This window comes from Sinohyriopsis cumingii, chromosome 8, assembly GCF_028554795.1.
Source record: "Sinohyriopsis cumingii isolate HCF-2022 chromosome 8, ASM2855479v2, whole genome shotgun sequence".
NCBI classification, from domain to species: Eukaryota; Metazoa; Mollusca; class Bivalvia; order Unionida; family Unionidae; genus Sinohyriopsis; species Sinohyriopsis cumingii.
In genome coordinates, this window is record NC_142968.1 from 29,903,763 (window position 1) to 29,914,028 (window position 10,266).

Sequence of the window (10,266 nt, forward strand, 5' to 3'; positions counted from 1 at the left end):
TGTTTTAAAATGATTGGTTGTTGTCAAGGTCATGATGGGGCTTTGGGTTTAAGATGTAAACAACTTTTTTTATTTTTTATTTCTTACTGAAAATGATTGGTTTTTCTAAGGGTCACACTGGGTGGATGTGTTATTTGACACGTATTTCCTTCTAGAAACTTCCAGAAGATGATCACATGACCCTTGTTTAAATTTTAGACAGTCCATATAACTCAAGTTTTAGAGAATTAATTTTAGTAGAAGTTGGACCGTTAAAGTGTTTTGCTGTATGTTGTGCTGTTTGGAGTTATTTCAAATTACTTGGTTTGGAGTTATTTCAAATTACTTGGATCCAAAGGATTAATTCTGTTATTTTTTTCTGGAAAATACGTGTGCTCATGTAATATTGTAGAACAAGAACATTTTTCTCTAAAAATGTATTCAGCTATCAGATACCGGAGTGATAATTCTTATTTTTTCAAGGAACTGTAGACTTCAACACTACAGATTTCACCATACGTCATCGTCATCCATCTTGGATTCTTCGTCGGGATTCGAACGTGAAATCAGTTGAACATTTTGTTATTAGGACTACTAATATTTTATTCTTGGATAATTCTTAGATATTTTTGGATTTGATTCTATAAAACCACAAGTTCATATTTTTTTTTTTTATTTTTACAGAATTTTTCCTGGGAAAAAAATTATTGCATTTTTAAAAGCTGGTTGTTTTCACTCGTTATTGTGTTACTGTTTGCTTCAAGCCTAAGCAAGTGAAATAAGACCGTATCATCGCCATTGCCAGCAATAGTTTCCTGAATTTGATTATCATTTTCTATAAAGTCTATGACAATCCAACGCAGCTGAGATATTCTTCTGACTCGAGACACTGCGAGATAAACTAAATTTGACCATTCGATACGATCATCTACAATCCAGACACTTGTATCAGAGATGGTTAATCCTTGTGAAGAATGAATTATCATTGCGTGTCCTAGCGTCCATAGAGTTTTATCCATATATAACGCGCTCTCAACAACACTGACATGAACTAAAACAATATCATTTAATACAAGATTTTGTTTCTCTGACGGTCCTGGTATATTAACGTCTATATGCTGTCGTCGCGTATCTGCTGGTCGATAACACAATGGTACGGGTAGACTTGAAAAGTTTTCTTTATGTAACATAAATTATTGTTGTTGAAGTGTATCACGAACTATCTTTCTACTTGTAACTATCAAAATCATTTGGTCTCCATAAAATCCAAAAATTATTAATAGGAGTTTCTGAAATTATTTAAAGCATTATTTCACATTGAATTTTATTCGGTTGTTCTCTGATTAATTGTTTAAGCTTTCTTAATTCTGGATCAAGTGCTCTATGATCATCAGTTATTTCATCATTATAATCTACAAAATTCTTTAACCATTCGTGTGGAGACAATCTAACAAAAGGTTGTGGTTGACCATGGTCGCCACACATTATTACAGCAGTAGTGTTTGTCAATAACCAATCAAGAAATTTTTTAACGTGTCTAATGGAATAGTGCATATTTCATCCCAAACAATAATTCTTGGAATATATTTCTCTCCCATTCGTTAAGGAGTCCATTTGTCTCCCTTCCATCGAAAAAAATATGATTTAATATTTCTTTCGCTCATTTCGTTTGGGAATCTGTGTGTAGGTGTTAATACAACTATTTCTGAACAACTGTTCAAGAATAATTCGATTACACGAGTTGTTTTACCACAACCCTAGGCCCATTAAGATAAACTGCTTTATGTCTAGCTACAGTATCCAATGGTGCTGATGACAATTTTGATATTTGATTTTTTTTTTATAATAAATATCCTTAGTTTCAACGTCGGCTGATTCAGAATAATTAATAATATTTTCTTGCTTTATTCTCCATTCACCCTATGCAGCATACGTGCCGATATGTAGCCGTTCTAACAATCCTGTATTATCTTTTATATATATTTATATAATGAATCCGTAGCGACTCTGACAGCATATTAAGAAACTCCATTTATCATCAATAATATGTTTGTGGAAACGTACGTGAGCATTGAAAATCTTAAATGAGTAAACTGCCGTTACTCACCATAAATTTAAGTCGCAATTGTACCTAATGTAGTATAGTCTGATACATTAACATAACTTCGACTTATAAACGTATTTTTATTCGTTTGATCAGCAGTTATAAAATCTAGTTCAGGATCATCTCTAATCAATCTTTTGCAATGTCGTTTATGATCATATTATCCTCCTTGGGTGAATTTACCGATTATTTTTCTGCCAAGATCTTTTGCGATTTTATTCTCAAAGTCAGTCATATCAGGATTTTCATCATCATAATATTTCTTTTGCTGTGGTAACCAACCTTGCTTTTGCGAACTATATCATATAATTGCTTTACTTACTATCAACACTGATAGTATTTTTATACCGTGCATATACCATAACAATACTGTAGATGCCCTCGTGTTCTTTCTGAAAAATCTTTGCCAAACCAGACAAAACAAATCGGATGAAGATTTTCAACAAATTTAAACGACTCGATACAAGCGAATCTAATCAAATCAAGATCTGGTAATGGTCCATTTATCAATACTCCGGTCATCTCGTGTATGTGATGTCCAAATCACTCAAAATACTTAGAACACTCTCCCCTTCCAAGAAAACTTTCCGGATAACATTCATCCATATCAAAAGAAACAGCATCCTTATAATCGTATCTGGTATTCCACAATCCACCGTGTCCGTATTCGACACAACTGCATTGTATTTCTTCAAGAAAGTCCAATCGTGTTGGTTTCCACCAATATTTCTCTTTTGCAAAATGAGCTGTTAATGAAGGAACTGTAAAACAATTACTCAATTATTGTTCAGCATCGTCATGGGTATATTTTAACGCAAGATTTTTCATTTCTTCAAATAATCATTTAAACAAATGATATTAGTATATAAATGGAACAAAAAGAATTTGTGAGACGTCCTATTATCAAGGATTACGAGGCATCTCGTGATGGTACTGTCTGAAACTGTCTACGATAAAAACCAGTCGGTTGTGTTAATAAATTTGGTTATCTCAGATTCAATAGAGGCGGGAAGAACAATTATGTTTGTCATACATTTGTATGCGACTCATTTTACTTGGTAATCAAAGACGGTATTGTGATCGATCATATCGATGTAGAAAAACTCAATAACTCTTTAGATAATTTACGAGTATTCACACAGAGTGAGAATTGTACATTTGGTATTACTGAAAATTTGAAAACAATTGAAAAAAATGTTGAATCTGTAAATACAGAAACCGGTGAAGAAATAATATTTCGTGCAATAAACGCAGGTGGAAAATATCTTGATATTTGCATGCTTTCGGTTCAGAGAGTCGCAGATACTACTACCAGATCTGTTCTCAATAAGATATATAAGCAAAAGATAACTTTTCATTTTTGTTGAAGGAAGAAAACTCTGTCAAGCTAAGATATCTCCGGTAGAGTAATTAAGTAGCCTTGCAACTATTATTATATTACTATTTATTTAATTAAAATTTTTGTGTCATAATACTCATTGTTGTAATAATTATTGTTAGAACAGTTATTTTATCAATCTGAGGTTTCCATCATCAGTGGCAAAAGTTCGATTTTCACATAACTCTATAAAATTATCGAAGTTTCGCCAGTCGCAAAGTGTGTAAGTATTAAATATTAAATATTAATATCCAACAGCTTTTTAATCATTCTGAGAACTTTATTGTTGAAGGGAGATAACTCTGTCAAGCTAATGCTCTCTCAGGTAGAATAATTCAGTAGTTACCTTGTTTCTTACTACGTATTGATCTCAAGAAGGAAATAACTTTGTAGCATATCTTTCTCCAGTAGAGCTTAATTTTTTTATCATCTAAATTAATTATTATTATCTATGGGATAATTAATATCAGTCGAGTAAGAATTTTATATTAGTTCAAATTAGTGGAAGTGTATTTGTACCTTCTAAATTATCGACAAAATCAACGCAGGAAACACATCACACACGACATTAAGTTTCATGTGCAATACAGTTCTGGTATTTCTAGATCTTTCTGTTATACAGAAATATATGTATTTTAAATCTAACTTTGTCAAAGGCTGAAATATATAAAATATACGATTATTTTAATGCGATGTGTTCTGCAAAATGGAAAATAAATAAATGCCGTGGTTATTTGTAGGAATATCAAGCATAGGTAACTTTATATTAATTTCTGAAACATACATCAGTAAAATTAGAACAATGCGCAGTGGTAGCGCGGCTGATACTCATACTCGAGGGTTCGAGTTCGAATCTCGTGACTGACATACTGAGGAAGGTGTCGATAATCACGGTTTTGCTATAGAAAGATGGGGGCTCCAGCCCGAAGGAATTTTATGTACAATTCCTCACCATTTCGAACAACATGGTGAGTTAGTTTTGCACTCTCCCCCGGTTTTGATATTAGAGAGGTGCAGGAAATTGAAAGGCATAGCCAACATTCTGAATATTCTAAAATTTCCTTTCGATTATAAGTTTCGCTATGGGTATGGCTCTGAAATAATCTGTGGAGCCCGATAAATCGTAGTGTGATGTGGGCTCTCAATCTCGCTGAAGGATACCCCCACACAAATACATTCAGAAAGAATGTCAGAAATGCATCGTGGTGTGCCGTGAAGACAATAAGAAAGATCGTTCTCCCTACAGAAGGCACAATGGCATATGAAGGGACCCCATGAAAAATACATACAATTTATTTTAAATATCCAATTTATAAGAAATGAATTTTGAAAATATTAATGTTATTATTTCTGAGATTAAAAAATTAAAACATACATGAATAAAAATATCTGATGAACGAAATTCTAAGAAAATTATTTGTGATTTTAAATCATTAAAGAACGTAAATGCGAAGATAGATTTACACTATCTCAGATCGTGAAATCGAAAGCGCTCCGATAAGTAAACATGAAAGCGAAACTGCTTTCAGTGACTGTAGCAACAACGTCACATGTAAAAATTTTGATGAAAGTTAGATCAGAAAAAATTAAACACTCTGTCTAATGTGTTGATGAGATTTTTATCTTAGTTTATAGTAATATACCCATCAATCCGAAGAATTAGACAATATATTTTTAGCTGATCTAACTCAATACTAGAATGTGTATAATTCATAATCTGATATCACACGTTATCATAATATTATGTTCTCGCTGTAGTTCATTTTATTGTTCCTGCGTCAACAAAACATTTTTACTGCCGTATTCGTCAATAATGATATTATCAATAAATTGTTCTGTATTGACTGGGGGCGGTGTCATTATTGCTGTGATCGTGTTTTCAAGTATCTCTTTGTCGTGTACAAAAACTCTCACATGTTGGTACATTATAAAATACCTCTTGATTAAAAAAATTGTGAAACACTCTACAAAGGTATCTTTATGATTAAAAATCGTTAATATCTTACGTAGAGATCTATTTTCAAATTTTATTTTCTTAAATCAACTAAGAGTCCGTATTGGTCAGTAAGTTTGAAATGTATCCTTGATAAAAGCGGATTATGACATCGTAGATAAACCGGATTGATCGGTTCTTTTAAAAGCAAATATCCAGGAGGTACATGCGGTATATAGAATATATCCTTGCTGAGCCTGACTAAAATTTTCAAGATCTAGTTGATAGCTTCCATAAATTGCATCACATACAAGATTGACTGGGATTGTTGAAATTATATTTACAATTCCTGGTGAACGGATCATAGTCATGTTTGATAATAACTGTCGGTGGATTTATTTTTCTCCATGATTCAAGTATTTTACGGAAATATTCATCGACGATTTCGTTGACTGATTTCTTTAATTCATCGGCATTAAATCCGGGAAATTTAAATATCGGTAGATTTGTTTCTGATAGTGGATTTGCTGCAGTCGAATATTTATTAAGACATTTTTGTTTCATCCACCCTGTGGACTTAATCACCGCTTGCATAATACTTTGATGAAAAATTCCAAGATAAAATATTATTTGGTTCAATAGTTCTATTTGTTGGATGATTTCCTCCTTTGTTTTTGTAAACGTCACGTCAAAAAGATAATGGCTGAATACTTGACGCAATTTGTCGCGATATCGTTTATGTTCAAAATTGATATCATCAAAAGTAAACTTGATATCATTGGCGATATATGGCCTTTTGGGTGTTCCGTATATCCACCATATATCATCAAAGTGGGTGTCTGATTCACCACTATCGGGGTTAGCTTTTATTGCTCTCAATAACGGATTATCCTTATAATTTGGAGTATTTTCCCAAAACGAGCGTTTATTTGAAATAGAATCAGATAGTTTTGGCTGAGTTATTGCTGTAGGTATTGGTGATGAAATGTCAGGCCATCCTGACACACTTTGGATTGATGATTGATAAATATCTACTACATAATCTTGAGAATTTATTTATATCAAGTCTAATAAAGTTGGTTCGTGAACTGTTATAGCTGTTTTGGATTAAATTTTCTTGCGATGATATTAAGAATACCGGCAATTGTTGTTGCAGCTGAAACACAAATTGTTACAGCTGCTGGTGCCATCACTAGCGATGGTGTTATTATTGATAATTATACACCGGTTCCAGCAATCACAGCAGACGTTGAATAAACAATTATGCGAACGACAACTACACGTCTGCGATACTTTTTTACTTTTATTGTATACTCGTCAACGATATTTTTAGTTGTGTTTGCCATTCACCTGCTGAATTATATTTGAAACGTCGAACGTTGATCGTAATGCTCATTACATTTTAATTATTTAGTAATCAATTAATGTGTTCAGCCACAAATTCCAGACTCACAAGTAAGACGCTGTTGTTAATGTTTTATCAAATGATTCCAGCATAAACGGTTCTTCGTCTCCTTTATTTAACACAATAATCACGGTTCCAGAAAAGTTATCGATTGAATGACGCCAAGGATACGTAGTAAACATACTAAATTTTGCACTGCTGACCACGGACAGTCTCTACCCATGAGTGACTTATTCAGTACGTTTGATAGTGTTATTTTGCTGTGACCATGTTGAGAATCCTGATGACAGTGTGTACCACGTTGGTAATATGCTTGTGGGGAATTTTAATCAGATTAATTTTTCAACGATATCAGGAATTCCACTTATAACATCTTCTAGGTTTTTCTAATCGTTTCAATGTTTGACATAGCTGTTTTAATATGGCCGAGTTTTGTATTAATTGCAGAGAGTTTTACGTCAACAGTCAACGGATATCCAAAGAAATCATCTGCGATTTCATTAGGTTTTCGAAAGTTTCTACGAAGTTTTGAAAAGATAATTACGTGAGTGTCATACTCAACTCGCAGCTTGGTTAATTTAGTATCTACTTTATTATAATTATTGTCACCATATTTTTTTGTTGCGGCATCCTCATCAGATGTTGGATCTCTTAAAGCAAATATTTTATTTATATTCATGCTGAGTTCACCTGTCATAATATCACCGTTACATCCTAAACGATTAGCAGTACTTTTTGCAATTTCATTCCTAATAGTTGTAATTGATATATTTGAGTCTCTGATTCTACCGCCGTCAATAAATTCTGGAATGTTATCCGTAGTAGCACCGAGAAATCTACAAACTATGTCATTCCATTTAATGTTTCTAGTCTTTAAAACACTGTATTTATCCTGAAAAATAATAACTTCATCTCGGTCAACTCCAGAGAGTTTCATAATATTGGCAAGTTCATCTTTCGTCGCGTAATTTGACAAATTAGCATGAACTTTTCTTTTTTTGTCTTTGAAAGAAGATCTTCCGTAAATATCTATCACTATATGTTATGGTCTGTTTAAAACGATTAACAGCTACTTGTGTCATCATGCACGACTTTATGAGGCGGTAATGTTGATGAAGACATAGCGTCGAGTACAGCAATTACTTCACGTCCGCATATTGGCGGATCTGTTATTGTCTGTGTTGGTAATGTTGAATATCAGACAGGAGTTGTTTTTTTAATTTGACGTAACATATAAATTATTTTGGTGGAGCCAACCCATATGAATAAAAATAAACAATTCCACCTGGATCAATTGCGTATGCAACCCAATGAGTACCTGGACCAGAACTATTATCAAGATTAATAATGCCGGTTTCAATATTGTTTTGCTGGTTCTGATAATTGATCACTCATAAAACACCTCTAAAATGTTTGATATTTAATTTTTTAGCAGCATCACGTAAATTAAAATTTGACATTGGAAGAATTACCCAAGTGTTCCTGGAAGTCTCAGACATTTTCCGTATCGATAAGGGGTTCCTGGAAGCCTTTGGCCCCTTCCATTTTTTAAAATCCTTGTCCAGTTGCTTTCTTCAATGCCATCCCAGCAGCAGTTCCAACAACACCAAATGCAGCTGCTTTTGCTACAGCTGGAGTTGCGGCGGCTATTAATGCTGGTATAGCTACAAGAAGTGGAAATATACCGCCTGTTTTAATTGAGTCTTCATCCGCAGCAGCATAAAGATTGAGTTTAACGCCTGGTTTTGATTGTTTGGCGCTATTTAAATGTCTGAGCTTATGTTCTGACAATGATCATATATTTTGACCACCTGAGATCTGATCTTGATTGATGTTTTTAAATCTGACCTGGAGCCAGACTAACACCAACATGATGATACGCCATTATAAATATTTTGAACGATTTAGTTACATGCTTTCTATCAGTGCATCATTGACTCACATTCGTCCACCAGTACATTCAAGTAGCATTGCTTTTTCGCTGAGTATAACTGCAATTGCTCTGTAACCACCAGCAGGCAGTCTAGCTACATTGGCTCAAAAATGTGTATCAACGATAGATTGTCTGAATATATCTAAATGTTCCAACGAAAAGTAATAGACTGGATATAATGTTGTCAAATCCCGCTGAGATATCTGTAAACCTGTGTCAACATTTCGATCACGCCCCATAAATGTCATCAACTGATGAAACGCACGTGCAGCACCATTTTGGTCAACATTTAACAAAACTTCTTCAGCAGGTTGTTGATGTCTGTTTATCTTCAAAGCAACTTCAGAAACTCCAAGTGTGTCAAAACCATTGGATTTCTTTCCTGCCAATCTACTCTGGCATTTGCCTGAAATGCGATGAGTATATGTCGTCGTGCAGAAACTCTTTGCTGTGTTGCTATTTGCCACGTAAATAAACCAGCCACATTACTCTGAATTTTATCTGTAGTCATTGTCAACCATAATAACAATGATTTACCACCTGAATTTATAAAAGCAATTAGTTTTTCTTCTTCAGCAAGCGACGGAGACATTACCGGCATCTACAGTGGCGGTTTTGTTAGTATTACTTTATAATTAACAGCGTTAGGTCGCCAGATTGATCATTGTCATTGGCATTTCTTACAAGTACCACGGTTTGTTTAGCTCCAAATATAACTTTTCTAACATTTCTACAAAATCCAAAGATATGTGATAATGGAATTCTGCTTGAAAATTTTTCGTCTCCATTTAACATCGATCTGCGTGCGGCAAATCCTAAGGTGAAATTTTCGTTCATTGATACAGTTGTGTCCCCATCTGCATTTAGTCTAACGTTGCTACTCTCGGGTAGATCAATGGTATCCTTTGCAAACATCATTGACGGACCAGCTGACCTAGAGTAATCAGTGCTGTATCTTGTCAGACCCAATATCGGCGTAGCAATATCAACATTTTCGAGACACGATTCAATATTCTTTTCCGTCAGTCATGAATATGGCACTGTTAAATAATGTCATGACACCATTATTAACAAAACCAACTGGATCATCAACTAATCACCCATTCCGTACGTCGTATCTTCTGCTTTCAAAAGTCTTCCTTCTACTACGATAAATTCTTCAGCAAGTAAGAAATAACATGATTGTATCTTGAACATGTAATTCTATTCGACCAAGCTGACTACACGTTTGAACATTTTATTACATATGTTATCGTCTAAAACGAAGACCACTTCCTGCTATTAAACTTGCCGTTACAGGTATTTTCATTTTCTGGCTGGGATATATTAGCCAACTCTGCAAGTTTTTGATTTGCAGCTTGATTTATTATTTTACTGATATTTGCAGGCATAATTTCAGTACTGGGTAATTTTACTGACTATGGTTTTCTTCGTACTAATCGAGCTAATCTATCTTCGATTGCTGAAAATGCTTTACCAGCAACATTACCAATAGTACCAACATCTGTATCGCGAATAGCGTCAATAGCTTTCA